This window comes from Molossus molossus, unplaced genomic scaffold, assembly GCF_014108415.1.
Source record: "Molossus molossus isolate mMolMol1 unplaced genomic scaffold, mMolMol1.p scaffold_m16_p_3, whole genome shotgun sequence".
NCBI classification, from domain to species: Eukaryota; Metazoa; Chordata; class Mammalia; order Chiroptera; family Molossidae; genus Molossus; species Molossus molossus.
Window position 1 is genome coordinate 91,262,323 of NW_023425366.1, and position 14,388 is coordinate 91,276,710.

Sequence of the window (14,388 nt, forward strand, 5' to 3'; positions counted from 1 at the left end):
CTAAAAATAATCCAACCGGGTTGGCAGTGAATAATTTATAATATAGGACAATTGTCGTAACTAAATATCCCGACCTACTTTTTGCTAGAAAATCACGTTACAGTCCTATTTACATAAGAGTATTATCATAAACCCTTTGGAGCGAGTGACAGCCTATTTTAGGGAATTAGGAGCTGCACTTACTTGGGCTGCTGCTTCCTTCCTCGGCAAACCTTCCCAGGTGGATCTGTAGTTCAGGCAGATGACAAGGGGTGGTATTAGCAAAGGTGTTCTATCATGTAGATGCCTGAGAGCTCTTTAGACTGTGTGCTAACAATATTTTTATATACTCTGCTTCCCCCTTAGCTGTTTCCTTTGCTGCCTGAGCTGTTTGGCCATGTCTGAACTGCTCCCGATGAAGCCTTTTCTGGCAGGTTGCCCGGGGAGCAGCTCTCCTGTAGATTCCGCCTCTCTCCAGGAGTTGCCTGCCTTCAGTATAATGGGCAACATTGAAAGCTGCAAGGCGTTTGGTTGACAAGGTCAGAGTGCCTTTCATTCCTGCAATAATCAACCAGTGTAGCTCTTCCTCAGACCCGGGGAGAGAGAAGATAGAGGTCAAAAGAGCAATTACATTTCACATTGACTCCAGAAAAGGCTTAGATCACAAGACTGAAAGGAAAAACGGATTCCAGCCTCATACTTATCCATTCCCTTTCTGGTCATCTGTGTTATTAACACTGGCCTGAAACCATAACAAGTTTTAGCTGGATGACGCGAACAACGCATTTTTCCACCTGCAGATGAGATCCTTCTGCTGAGACATTCAGCACAGTCAGCATATTGCAAATAAACTGCAGGATCTATAACCAGAGACAGTAAGCAAAGGCCATTAATTATGTTTTTAAAAAATGTTAACCCTAGCAGACTGTATAACAAGCAATTGTGCTAATTTCAATCTGTAATCAGTCCCTACATTAGCATAACTTTATTTATTTAGCATTAAGGCAACAATTTAGAGAATATAATTTAGTTGGAAATGTCAGTAATTTTGCAGTGGCAGATTGCTGTTACAAAACTACCTCTATTTGACCTTACAGCTGCCAGGACTAATTACTTTAATTGCATTAATTGCACTGACCATTCTGGTGGTTAGTGGAGTTGCCATTACTCTTCAACCACTGAACAAATCAGCCTGGCTGAATTCTCAGTAAAATAGGCCAGTGTTTCCTTCTAAATCTCCTTTGGTTCTTTTCTGCATTGTGAGAGCCCAGATAATTCAGATTATTAGTGCTGTCATTAAGATCAAGAATTTTGAGGAGACCACTTGAAAGGAAAAGAAAAATCTGTGTTTTCTAACTGATGCTTATTGCTCATTGCTGACTCGGTTAAAGAACAATGATCAAAAAGTGTTTAAAGAATGGCTGTGGTCATTGGACAGTACATAAAAAGTCCCTTGTATCACATTTTGGAATGAAGGCCTATTAAACATTTTATGTTCTTTGTTTCCACCTTATAGACTGAATACAACGTTTTCCCTGTGATCTGATTTAACACAAATTGAAATACACATCCATGTACTAGCTTGAGAACTATGGTCTTAAAAATAGAAAAAAATATATATATATATTTTCTCCTGGCAAGGAAGACTCCACGGGACATTTAATAAACAATTTCCACCAGCAATACATTTATTGATTGAAGAGAAGTGCTCTTGGAATACCCAATTCTTATATATAAAATTATGAAATTTGAAAGTCTACATGCCCCCCATTCATCTGTCTATTGAAAGCAGCTGTCCGCTCCTCCTTGTTTCTTCCAGATGATCATCTAATACCTGGTTAAACACTACAGGTTATTTTTTCAGATTACTCAGATTACTTTGTTCAAAAATTTGGATTGCTAAAACATTCCATTATCTATCTATCTATCTATCTATCTATCTATCTATCTATCTATCTATCTATCATCTATGTTTTGTTATAACTCTTATTCTCTAGGTAATAATAAGAGCCAACACGTATTGACTGACTGCTATGTTCTGGCCACTCTTTTAGACACTTCACATGTATGTATTTGTTTGATTCTCCCAACAGCCCTATGGAATATGTATCATTATTCTACATCTAAAGTAATGTAATTCATGGCAGAGCCAGGATTGAAATCCAGATATTTGGGTCTGCAGCATCTGAGCTTGACCTCGATGCTAGATTGTCTTAGAGTGAAATACAATTCTTCCTCCGAGGCCATACAACAGATGAAGCTGCGTTCCTGCCGTGCCAGTGACTCCCGGCTAGCTGTCTCTGGTTCATCACACGGCAGGGCTTCAGTTTGGCAACATTTCCCTTTCAAGCGAGACACCGAGATCTGAAAAAGGCTCAGCACTCCCAGTACGTGCAATTCTTCTTCAGGCTAAGTTCTACTCATTTGCAAGCTCTCAGCCTTATTTCACGTCCTTAGGGAAGCTTTCCTTGACCCTGGTCTACCTCAGGAAGCCTGATTATAAGCTCTGGTGCAGCCATAAAGCTTTCCTTATCAGCATTAACGTCCTGCCACCAACAATTAACTGGCGCGGGTGCCCTGCCTTGAACAGGGAGAGGAGGAGAGGGACTGTCCATTCTCAGCAGGTCTGCTATTAGCCAGTCAATTCCACACAAAGCACAGAGAAGTTCACAAACTCTTGATTCCCTCCCCTTTGAATTGTATATTCCAGTCACATGGTGTCCACAGGAGGTGGTACGTCAGTGGGTCTACTACTTTTTTTTTAAGTGAACCTTTCTATTGTTGTGTTTCTCTCTCTCTTTTTTAATTGAAGGTCCCTACGGATCCTGCTTCCACGAGCGGCCACAACCAGGTGGAAATGGGGAGGGGAAGCAGGTGGCAGGGGGAGGGGCCATCTCAACAGCGTTTCATGTCTACACAGAACTAAACAGACAAGCACAGAGGCACTATTGTGGTTAGAAGCTGGCGGCACGTAAAAGGAGAGAAATAGGTGGGAAGTTGGGGTGTCATTAAAAAATACAAACTGAGGTGCCTGGGGGAGAGGGGCTTGGTCTGCATCAACCCAAGAGGAATCAGAAGATCAAGAGCATTTTGGGAAGGCTAGACCCATGAAGGTTGGAGGGAGGAGGAAGGTTCAGGGGGTAGGGGTGCTGTTTGGCAACTGTGTGAAGAGATTACCCTCTCCTGCAGGGACCCTCTCACCCCGTGGTTTGGCAGGAAGGGGGCAGCCTGTACCCCCCCACAGGCAGGTCTGGGCTGCCAGATGCCACAGGCAGGGGGCCGGAGGGGCCTCACAAAGGCTTGCCCAGGGAGAGGACAGCACTGCCCCCCAGCTTCTCTGCCAGGGTGCACTGGCCCGTGACCTCTTCATAGCAGTTTGCTTGGGATTCATGCTTGACCCCTGCCAGCTTCTTCTTGGTGGCGTCCTCGGAGCTGGCATAGATCATTTTGCTCTTCAGGGGTGCAGACCCAGGGGCCCAGAAGGTAAACACCAGGTCCTCCTTCTTGCTCTCTTTGTCTCATAGGTTGTGTCATACAGGGCATGGTGGCAGTCTTTGTCCAGCAGCACCTTGACAAAGGTGGTGTAGGGGTCACCTGCAGGCTGGCCCGCGTCCAGAGGACGCTGTTTTCACTCGGCAGCGGAGCACCGCCTTCTTGTGCTCTCTCACCTCCTGTGATGGGGAGGACTAAGTACCTTCATGTCACTGACACTTTGATGACTCCATCAGAGACCGCCCCATGGGAGGCCACGTTTCCAAGTGTGAAAAGGAGACCACGGGAAGGGCCGGGGAGGATGAGAGCCGCTGCAGCTGCTGCCGGGGTCCCGCTGGACACGGCCTGTCCTGGCCCCTTCCATTTAATTTATTTTATTTTTAAAATGTATCCCCAGCTCCTCATCAGGTGTGGAGCCCTCATTCTAGACTTTCCAATAGGTAATACACCCTTGAGAACTAGACTTTATCCCTGGGCCCACGGTCATTCTATATCCAGCTACTTCCCTGAACATCACCTGTGATTCTGGTCAACTTGGGTTCTCATGGACTTAACGTACTCCCGCTTTCTGTCTCCGTGACTCGGCTCCTGTGGCCGCTCATTTCCACCCCCTGTCCTGTCTGCTGTGTGCCAGAGCTGAGAAATCCTGCCCTTCTCTACGCGCCTCAAACAGCACAGCCGTCTTTCCTTGAGCCTTTGCAGCGGGTGGTTCGGTTAATTCTATCCTCTCAGGCTTTCTCCACCGGACCTCCTTCCTCTGACCCCTCTGCCGGCCTTCACCACCTCCGTGGACCACGGCAGGGGTGGCCCAGCTGCTGGCCGGTCCCCTCTGCGATCCCTCGCGCTGCTGCCTTGCTCCGTGGAAAACCGCTCAGGGCTGCCGGCCCGCCATTGGACAGAGTTCCAGTCCTCGGGCACATCTGCCAGCCACCTTTACGTTTTCATCTGAAGCTCATTCTTCTGGTGGAGAAGACAGAGCAAACTAGGAGCTGAGTAATTCTATTTTCTCTTTGTCTCATTAACATTACATCGTCATCTCTTAGAAATGCGCCTAACGGTTCCTTGTTCTTTTGGTTCCTTATGCATTGGTAAAAGTTATTTTCTGTTATCCTTCTTCCCCACCAGCAAACTTGAGCATACTTTTTATGACACTCTTCTAGGTTTGTGCTGTTGCATTGCTTTCATTCTTGGCTACAACCTCTTTGATCTTTCAAACATGCTTTCTTTTTAAAATCTGAGCTCAAAGGAGAGTCCTCTGAGCAACCACATTGATTTCTTTAGTTTTTGTTCCATATTCGACTAATTTTATTGTATAGTTAGAACTCTTCTTCGATTCCTTCTGGACCTCTCTATACCCTTTAGAAAACCCTCTGGCCATGAGACCAAAAATATATTTTCTTTGAACTTTTGAAATTCTCTTCTCCAGTGTCTGGGATGCGTGTCAGATTTACATGCCTGTCTTTTGCGCATTTGAATTCTAAGAAGCTCTCGCTTTTTTCCCCAAGGTTCTCAGCACGTCTTTGTTCTAAACCTGCCTTTGCACGTTTAGAGTAACTGTGTCCTCCAGGTCCAAGTTGATCATCTCCATCTCTCTACCTGCTAGGTGGAAGACCTCTGTGCCCGGAGGTGAGAGGAGCCCCCAAACCCCACACTGCATGATGGCGGGAGGCCCTACCCAGCTCAGGCACTGGCGAAGGCCAGGGGAAGCTCGGCACAGGTGTACGGCCTCCTTGCTGGAGGGAAGGCCATCAGGTCAACCCCTTGTCCACAGGCATGGAGTGCTATCACCCTTTCCCAGAGGTGTTCCTCGAAATGTATAGAGTGGAGATGGTAAAGCAAAGAAGGCAGGGGACTACCATGGGAGAAATGGAAAGTGAAGAAGCACAGAATGGGGAGGTGGAGGAATAATATTTACTGAGACTCTACTGTGTACCAGGCACTGGGCTAGGCGTTTACACACACCTATCATATTCCTCCCAATACCATTTTAGCACGTGGAAGCTAAGCGTGATGTAAGTTTATTGGCTTCTCTAAGTCACGGAGCCAGGGAATGCAGAAGCCAGGAATTAGACCTAGGTTTGAGGAGGAGAAGCTAATGAAACCAAATCAAACCAGAAAATTACAATTCACTGCAATGCGGGCATCTCAGTCATGAACACTGCAAAAATAATATCATTATAAAGGAGATATATGTACAAATCAATGCCTATTACCACAAATTCCAAGAGAATAGTTATTTCATTACACATTACAAGTATTTTGGTGTATAGCACTAGAATTTTATAATCTACTTTCTTGAAAAATGTAATATTTACTTCAGTATTTTTTTTGACAGACACTTGTTTAGTTTTTATTTCATAATGATAAACTTAACTCTGCAATCCAGCTAGACTTGGAAGGGGTGAAGAAAATATGGAGCCCAGTGAACTTCGGCAAGAGCAGGAATATTATAGACATTCCAAGCAGAGGGGGTGAGGGGTGCTCTCCTGAGCTACAGAAGGAATGGTCTGGTAGTTAAGGTAAAACACAAGTCAAATTTATTAGAGTTGTCCAGTCAGCGATGGTGATCGTCTTGCTGGTCCTGCCATTCCTGGACCCACAACTCTCCATGGCTGTCTCAACATCCATGCCGCCTCCCACCTGGCCGCAGACCACGGGCTTGCCATCCCGCCACCCAGGCTTGGCAGTGCAGAGGGAAAACTGGGAACCGTGTGTGTTGGGTCCAGCACTTGCCATGGACAAGATGCCAGGACCCGTGTGCTTCAGGATGAAATTCTCATCATCAAATTTCTCCCCACAGATGGACTCGCCGCCTAGGCCACCATGGCGTGTGAAGTCACCACCCTGGCACGTACGCCCCGGAATCATTCTGTGAAAGCAGGAACCTTTCTAACCAAATCCTTTCTCCCCAGTGCTCAGAGCGCGCAATGTTCTGCCGTCTTTGGAATTTTGTCCGCAGACAGCTCGGAGGAGACGTGACCCAAGGGATCGCCACCGACAGCGACGTTGAAGGACACGGTGGGGCTCACCATGGCAGGGCTCTGGTGGTTCCCGGTCGGCAGCATCTATTCCGGTATTTTTTCCAAGCAGTGTTTTTGTTTGGTTGGTTGGGTTTTTTGTCGTTTTGTTTTTTGCTTGTGTTTCGTTTTAAATTTCACTGGTGAAATTTCTTGGCAAAATGAAAACAAAAATAACCCATAGTGATAGTCACATAATTTGTGATCCTTAAAGAAACTAGTCGTCTTGGCACATTACTGTCAGCTAAACATGTAAATGTTCTTTGAGAAGTCTGCTTCTGGGTGTTAATGGAAGTATTGATTTCTGCCTGTCTTTTTTTTTTTTTTTTTTGGATAATGTCTCTTTACCAGGCCACCTCCTCCTGTCCATGCGGAGCTGTGCTCCTGGTGTCAGTGTCTGAAGAGGCCAACGCCAAGCTGACTGAGCTGCACACAGCAGCAGAGACAGGGAGAAGACTTAACTAATGGCACAGGTCTTCTAAGTCAATGGACCCTGTCTCTCCTAATTTCATTATCAATTCACCACAGGAACCTGACAGCGTCAGTATGTTAAGTCAAATTCAAAAGCGCAAAAAAAGGAAAAAAAAAAAATCCAATTTCAGAGTCAGGTGAAAACATCATCATTCAGAGAAAATCTTTATTATTGATTCATAGTTGCAGACTCTTGTCCAAAGCCTTCCTCTTTAAATTAAGAATATTAATAATTTTCTATCTTGAAATTAATAATCCCAAAGCTGCACACATTCAAGCAGGTACCCATTGTTGTGTGTGCCAGGATGTGCCAGTTAGCGGATGCTCAACGTGTTCCCATCACCGTGTGGTTGATGACAAGCCACGGAGTTCGAGAGCATCTTGTGTGTGCCAAGAGGCTATTACATTTCTAATGGAATATCCTGTTTGTCAAGGCTTCTATACATGCAATCCCGTGCTCTCTGATAAACAGATTTGTTTGGGACGAAAGTTCCTGCCTGAGCAGTTGGAGACTTAATTGTGCTTGTGGAAGAGGCGATACAGACCCGGAGTGGAGACGAGGCAGGGCGTCTGGGGCCTGGCGGGGCTCTGAATCAGTTGCAGAGGAAACGCAAGCTTGCCAGGACAGCCACAGTGACTTCAAACAGAACTGAAACCAGGAAAAAGGAAACAGTTATTTGTGGGGAACAGGAAATAGATAATAAGAGGAAATGGACATAGATAGAGTCATTTTGCTGCTGAGTATTTTTATTTACCCTGTGCTATTGTACATATTTTTGTAACCCATGTTAATAATGTGGGGGTATGCATGAATAAATGAGGTCTTTTTAGAACATTTTAAGTTATTTTGTTAGAAAAAAATAAAGATTCAGAGACCTTCCCAATGTTCCCTAAAAGGAAAAAAAAAAAAAGATAAAGAACAGCATATATTCCTAGTTAGTTATCCACTTGTTTTTAGTAAGATTGTACCAAAATATTGGAATCCTTTGTAACTACCACAGAATTTGTCTTCTGGGCAAGACTACCATTTTGATTGGTACACACATTAATGAGATTTAATTTTTAAAATACATGTTCTCATAGCCTTCTGTTCATATATCTATTATGAAACACACCCCTCCCCTCCTTTTTTGGTGATATAATTAGTCACTCATATGTTTCTTTCCCACCAGACTGAGCTCCTGGTGGGATCACGATGTCCCCAGTGCCCACGAATGTCCCTAGAGCAGAGAAGACACACAGTAGACACATCTAGGGACTAACATTAAATAATCCAGTGTAACTAATTTGCAGGATGGTTACAAGCATTAAATGAGGTAACATAAAAATCCAACAAGTATCTAAATCACAATAGGAACTCAACTTGTTGGTTCTCTGTCCCCTTCTTTGAACTAAAGAAAAAAAATCCTTAATTTTTAAGGCAGTGTAGAATAATAAATATCAAATTTCACTTAATAAAAAATATGTATTCTGTAGAACTTGGTTTGCTCTTAAGAATAACCATATTTGGTATATTTATAAATTGAAGGCCCAGATAGATGGATGGGAACAGAAAATATTGGGGGGAAAATTGGTTTCCTTCCTATCAATGAAAGTGGCCTTAAGGAAAATGTTGGTCCCCCTTTTCTACCTTCATTTATTAGTTTCTGAAACTAATCTAGATCTTTCTGTCCATCTTGGATGAAGCCCCAGGTCCTAAGATCAGGCTAAATGCAGGCTGCCTAAGGTGTCAGTGGTATAGGATTAATGTCTCCTCAGCCCAGGCCCCTTGTTACACTTACAGATCTCAAGGGTGTGACGTCTCCTGAGCACTTCTACCCCAGGAGGACCCGGCATTTGCATTTTGCAAACAGACAGCTCTTTCCTCTAAATTTAGGCTTCTGAGAAATTTCTACACAGGTGTTCTAAGGAGAGGAAGCCTGGCGGAAGAAAGTGCAGTACAGACATACAGAGAAGGGCCACTTCTTACCTCAAAGGATTTTAGTCAGGTCTTTAGGACAAGCTATGACTTTGGCCTCGTAGGAGGAACGATTCCCCGTAAATGGTGTACCTAGAGATTTAAATGCATGTTAAAAATACCCCGTATGAAGCACAGGCGAAGGAGAGTAATTGCTGCGTCCACAAGCAGTCTGGTCTGTTCTCGTGAAAATGAGGCTACACTGGATTTCCTTCGTGGTTGAGACCATAACTGGCTACGAGAGAGTGAGCAAAGGATGTCCCTTTCTGAAAACAACGCCTCCCGTTGTAAACACATCTCTCCATGCACTTTCTGATCTCTTTAAAAAAATTTTTTTTTTCTTTATTCAATTTTTAGAGAGAGAGAGAGGAAGGGAGAGGGAGAGAGAAAGAGAAACATCGATGAGAGAGAACATTGATTGGTCACCTCCTGCATGCCCCCCACTGGGGATTGGGCCCACAACCTGGGCATGTGCCCTGACTAGGAATCAAATCAGCGGCCTCTTGGTGCATGGGTCGACGCTCAACCACGGAGCCACACTGGCCGGGCCACTTTCTGATCTCTTTGAATTACCAGCGAGCGAAAAGGGCATTACTACATCCAGTTAGCAATTCCTGCTCCTTAGGGTTGTAATTCAAAGAGGAACAGCGTCTCTGTCGGCTTCGAAGAGACTTTGAAAGACCACCTACAACGAGTTCTTCAATTAGACAGCGTCATCTTACTCTGGCCTCAGTCTGTCCTTGGGACACGTGTCCATAGACGGACGAGAGCAGCATGAGGCTGACTCCCCCGCTGACTCTCAGAAAGAAGCTGAACAGCTTCCTGTGGAATTCAGCGTTCCCGACTCTGCCTGTCTACATTTCTTCATTTCAAGAAACAGGGGTTCTTGGGGACTCTATGCAGAAACCAGAAAAGAAGTGAGTCCAAGAATCTGAGTCAGGCAGTAGCACGGACCCCCTTGTCAGCCTCAGGGTTTTCATTTATGAGGCCAATGCTTTACGAGGCCTCTGAAAACACTGTCTACACATCGGACCTCTAGACTATGAACCCAAGGCTGGCTGTTGGACCACATAGAGGCATTCTCAACACTGGCGGCACCCCAGAAATATTAGGGGCCTAAAAAAAAAAGAAGAAAAGGGAAAGAATAATATACACATTAAAAATAAGTACAGAGTACCCCGGGGAAGGTTTCCTGTCCATTTGGAGGATTCGGTCTGCTTGGCCACAGTTTCCTGGAGTGTGTGAATGAGTTTGCCAGTGAACTAGATCCCTGCTACCTGCTTCACCTTCCAGATGAGAACAAGTATATACAAATTTTGGTTTACAAAATAGAGATAGCAGTTCATCAGATGCAGAGTTCAGAAAACAGGTTATAAGGTTGCTCAAGGAACTTGGTGAGACATTCAAGGGACTTAGTGAGACCTTCAAGGAACTTAGTGAGAACATCAACAACATAAAAAGGGACCAGTCAGAAACGAAGGATGCACTAACTGAAATAAAGAATAATTTGCAGGAAATCAATAGTAGAGTAGGTAAAGCCAAGAAGCAAACCATCATTTGGGAATATAAAAAAGCAAAAAAACACCCAATCAGAACAGTAAAAAGAAAAAAGAATCCAAAAAAAAAAAATGAAGATAGTGTAAGGAGCCTCTGAGACCACTTCAAGTGTGCCAACATTCGCATCATAAGGGTGCTAGAAGGAGAAGAGAGGGAACAAGAAATTGAAAACCTATTTGAAACAATAATGACAGAAAATTTTCCTAACTTGGTGAAGGAAACAGACATACAATTCCTAGAAGCACAGAGTCCCAAACAAGATGAACCCAAAGAGGTCCACACCAAGACACATCATCATCAAAATACCAAAGGTTAAAGACAAAGAGAGAATCTTAAAAGCAGCAAGAGAAAAGCGGTTTGTTATCTACAAAGGAGCTCCTATAAGACTGTTAGCTGATTTCTCAAAAGAAACTTTGCAGGCCAGAAGGGAGTGGCAAGAGATATTCAAGGTGATGAAAAACAATGACCTACAACCAAGATTACTCTATCCTGCAAAGCTATCATTTAAAATTGATGGACATATCAAGAGTTTCCCAGATAAGAAAAAGCTAAAGGAGTTCATCACCACCAAACCAGTATTATCTGAAATGTTGAAGGGTCTTCTTGAAGGAGAAGAACAAAAATATGAACGATAAAATGGCAAGTAATACATATCTGTCAACAATTGAATATACAAACAAAATGAGCAAGCAGAACAGAAACAGACTCATAGATACAGAGAACTTTTTGTTGATTGGCAGATGAGTGGGAGTTGGGGGGATGGGTGCAAAAGAGGATGGAATTAAGAAGTATAAATTTGTTGTTAGGCTGATGAACCTCAAAGGGAAGGGGGGAGGGCGGGTGGGATGAGATAAACCAAAGAACTTCTATGCATATATGCATAACGAATGGACACCAACAATAGTGTCGGGGAAGGCAGAAGGGGGATAGGATTGGGGAGGAGAGGGCTCAGTGGGGAAGAAAAGGGGGGACATCTGTAATGCATTCAAGAGTAAAGATAAGTCAAAACAAACAATAACAACAAAAAGTACAAAAATACTCTGTAAAATAATATACTCTTCCACTCAGCCTTCAGTGTTTTCAGCCTCCAGCTGCCTCTCATCCAGGATTAAAAAAGAGAGAGATGTCCAATTCTCATTTCTTTTTTTTTCTTCTTTTTTTTTTCATCCTCACTCGAGGACATTTTTCTATTTTTTGTTCAGATAGAGCGGGAGGGAGAGGAAGAGAGAGAGAGAGAAACATCGACATGAAGGGACACATCGAGTGGCTGCCACCCGCACGACCAACCAGGGCCAGGGACAAACTGCAACCGAGGTACGTGCCCTTAGCGGGAACCGATCCCGGGTCTCTCGGGACCGCAGGCCGACGCTCCAACCGCTGAGCCAAACCGGCCAGGGCCAATTCTCATTTCTTATCTACAGAATCAGTGTCGGTCGCAGGTGTATTTTAAATAAGCTCCCGGATGATCTAACTGTGGGGTAAGGCTAAGAAGGCCTGAACCGGAGGAGGGGACAGAACTCCCAGGACTGCCCGCGGCAGTGGGTCACTATAGGACCCCGGGACTGAGGGAGGCAGACTAGAGGACGGGAACTCCCCTGCAGCATGCACTCCTCAGGGAGAGGAGGTCTTGTCCCACCTGGTTGAGACGAAGTGCAGGTCTGGCCGGTGTGGTCAGTGATTGGGTATAGACCCATGCACCAAGAGGTCGCCGGTTCAATTCCCAGTCAGGGCACATGCCCAGGTTGTGGGCCCGACCCCCAGTGAGGGGCATGCAGGAGGCGGCCAATCAATGTTCTCACTCATCAATGTTTCTCTTTCTCCCTCTCACTTCTTCTCTCTCTAAAATCAATAAAGGAAAAAAAAAAAGATGCAGTGTAGTACAGTTAACACAAAACACAACAACACAGCAAACTCACTGCCTGGGACTTAAGAAAAATGTCTGAATCCGATTTTGCCAGCGGTTCCCTGGGTGACTTTGCCTCCACACATGAAAACATCGGCCCTCAGAAATGTATCAATTTTACTTCTCTAATCTTCTGGAGTTAAAGGTTGGTGGCCTCACTTGGACTCACTCATACTTTCTTCTTCGTGATCAACTGCGGTGTTGTTCGGGTATCTCAGCCGCTGGACACAGCCCAAACTCCTCAATGGAAGCTGACCCCAGTGCCACCCAGGGGCGCGCCTCCTTGGTGCAGGGATAAGTTGTTCTCTCTCCACGAGTGGGCGTGTGACCCAAAGGAGTTCCTGTAAGGTGAAGACAGGTTGCAGGAGGTTTGTGAACTATGAGAAGCCTGTTCCCGTGTCCCGCTGCTTGTGGACAAGAACACCCTGTAGCCGATGGCTCCGCGGCCATCCTGCGATGAACGGGACGAGCCCCCGTCTGAGTGCGGGGCTGACGCTCAGACGGCCCAGTCCAAAGACTGAAAGAACCCACATGCGTGTTGCTGCGTTGAACCACAGACTGAAGCCCTGACTATATCCAGACTTCCTGATATAGGAACCAATTTACGTGTTGTTTAAGTAATTTTGAGCTGGGTTTTCTGTTAGCGGAAGCTGAAATGTTCAAAGTGATCCATTTTCTTTCGGTCTAAATCTCTCACTCAAGGCCGTGACTCATTCCCTGCTTGCAGGTTTCCTCCGTTAACTTCTTGGCCCTTTACCCGTCCGTCTTTCTTTTCTTTCTTTCTTTCTTTCTTTCTTTCTTTCTTTCTTTCTTTCTTTCTTTCTTTCTTTCTTTCTCACCATTTTTCCATTTTTTAATCAGGTAGAGTGGGAGGGAGAGAGAGGAACAGAGAGAGAGAGAAATATCCATGTAAAAGGGACACACCGAGTGGCTGCCACCCGCACGACCAACCAGGACCGGGGACAAACTGCAACCGAGGTACATGCCCTTAGCGGGAACCAAACCCGGGTCTCTCCGGACCACAGACCGATGCTGTAATCGCTGAGCCAAACTGGCCAGGGCTTTACCCATCTTCCTTAAAATCCTTTTCAGCTTTGTGAACACTAGATACTTACTATCAATTTGCTAAATCTGTCATTTATTTTCCATCTACTGCCAGCTCATCACAAATTAGCATTTAGGGTCATCAACGTGTATATATATGTAGCTTAGTTCTTGTTTACAGTAAAGGGATACTTTACCCAGCCACCAGCGGACAGGAAGCTACATTCAGATGGTAACCAGAAACCTAGGGGTATCTGTTAGAGACACTACCAATGTCCCTTCCAGTTCTCACTAAGAAAAAAAGGGCATTTGAATCTTAATGCTAAATGAACAAGAACTAGATTGTTTCATATGGAATGCAAAAGCTCTTTCGTCTTTATCTCGGAAAAGTGATTTTTATAGGAACTGAGGGAAAAAGGGTGAAGGAAGGAATACAAATTTTTCTAATCTTACGTCCCAGGGTGCTTTCCTGTATAAGTTCAGTGAAATCACACACCAAGCCTGCAAGGTGGGTTATTTTTATCTCTACTTTACATTTGGGGCAACTGAAGCTTAAAGAAGTAATTTTCTCAAGGCGACTCAAGTGCCTGTCAGAACCAAACTCACGTCAAGGACTGGATGCTGCCAAAGACATATATTTCTTACACCATAAAGTTTTTGAATTCTTTATCCCCCCGGAAAGGTTTGGGATTTTTGCAATCCCCTCAGACTGTCTCTCTGCTGAGCATATGGTCAGCGTCGCTGGGGCTGCCTCTGGTGTCAGGATGCTGGGTTCCATCTCCGGGTGTCTCCCGTGCCTCTCCTTGGGCCTTCAGAACCAGAGACACGCCAGCAAGCTCAAGGTCACAGATAAGTGAGAGCACGGCCGTGCTCCTGTCACCAATCTCCCTGGTTCGACGCCTCTCCCGTACCTTGGTGGTCTGGTGGTCCCGCAGGTTAATGAGATCCCCAACCTGGTTTTGGGGATC

The 14,388-nt window shown here is 45.0% G+C and overlaps 2 pseudogenes; both read right to left on the bottom strand.

Annotated features, from left to right (window-relative positions):
* Positions 1-3,269: 3,269 nt before the first annotated feature.
* On the bottom strand, positions 3,270-5,128 carry LOC118642076 (annotated as a pseudogene).
* An 857-nt stretch (positions 5,129-5,985) lies between these two features.
* On the bottom strand, positions 5,986-6,503 carry LOC118642077 (annotated as a pseudogene).
* Between the last annotated feature and the right edge of the window lie 7,885 nt (positions 6,504-14,388).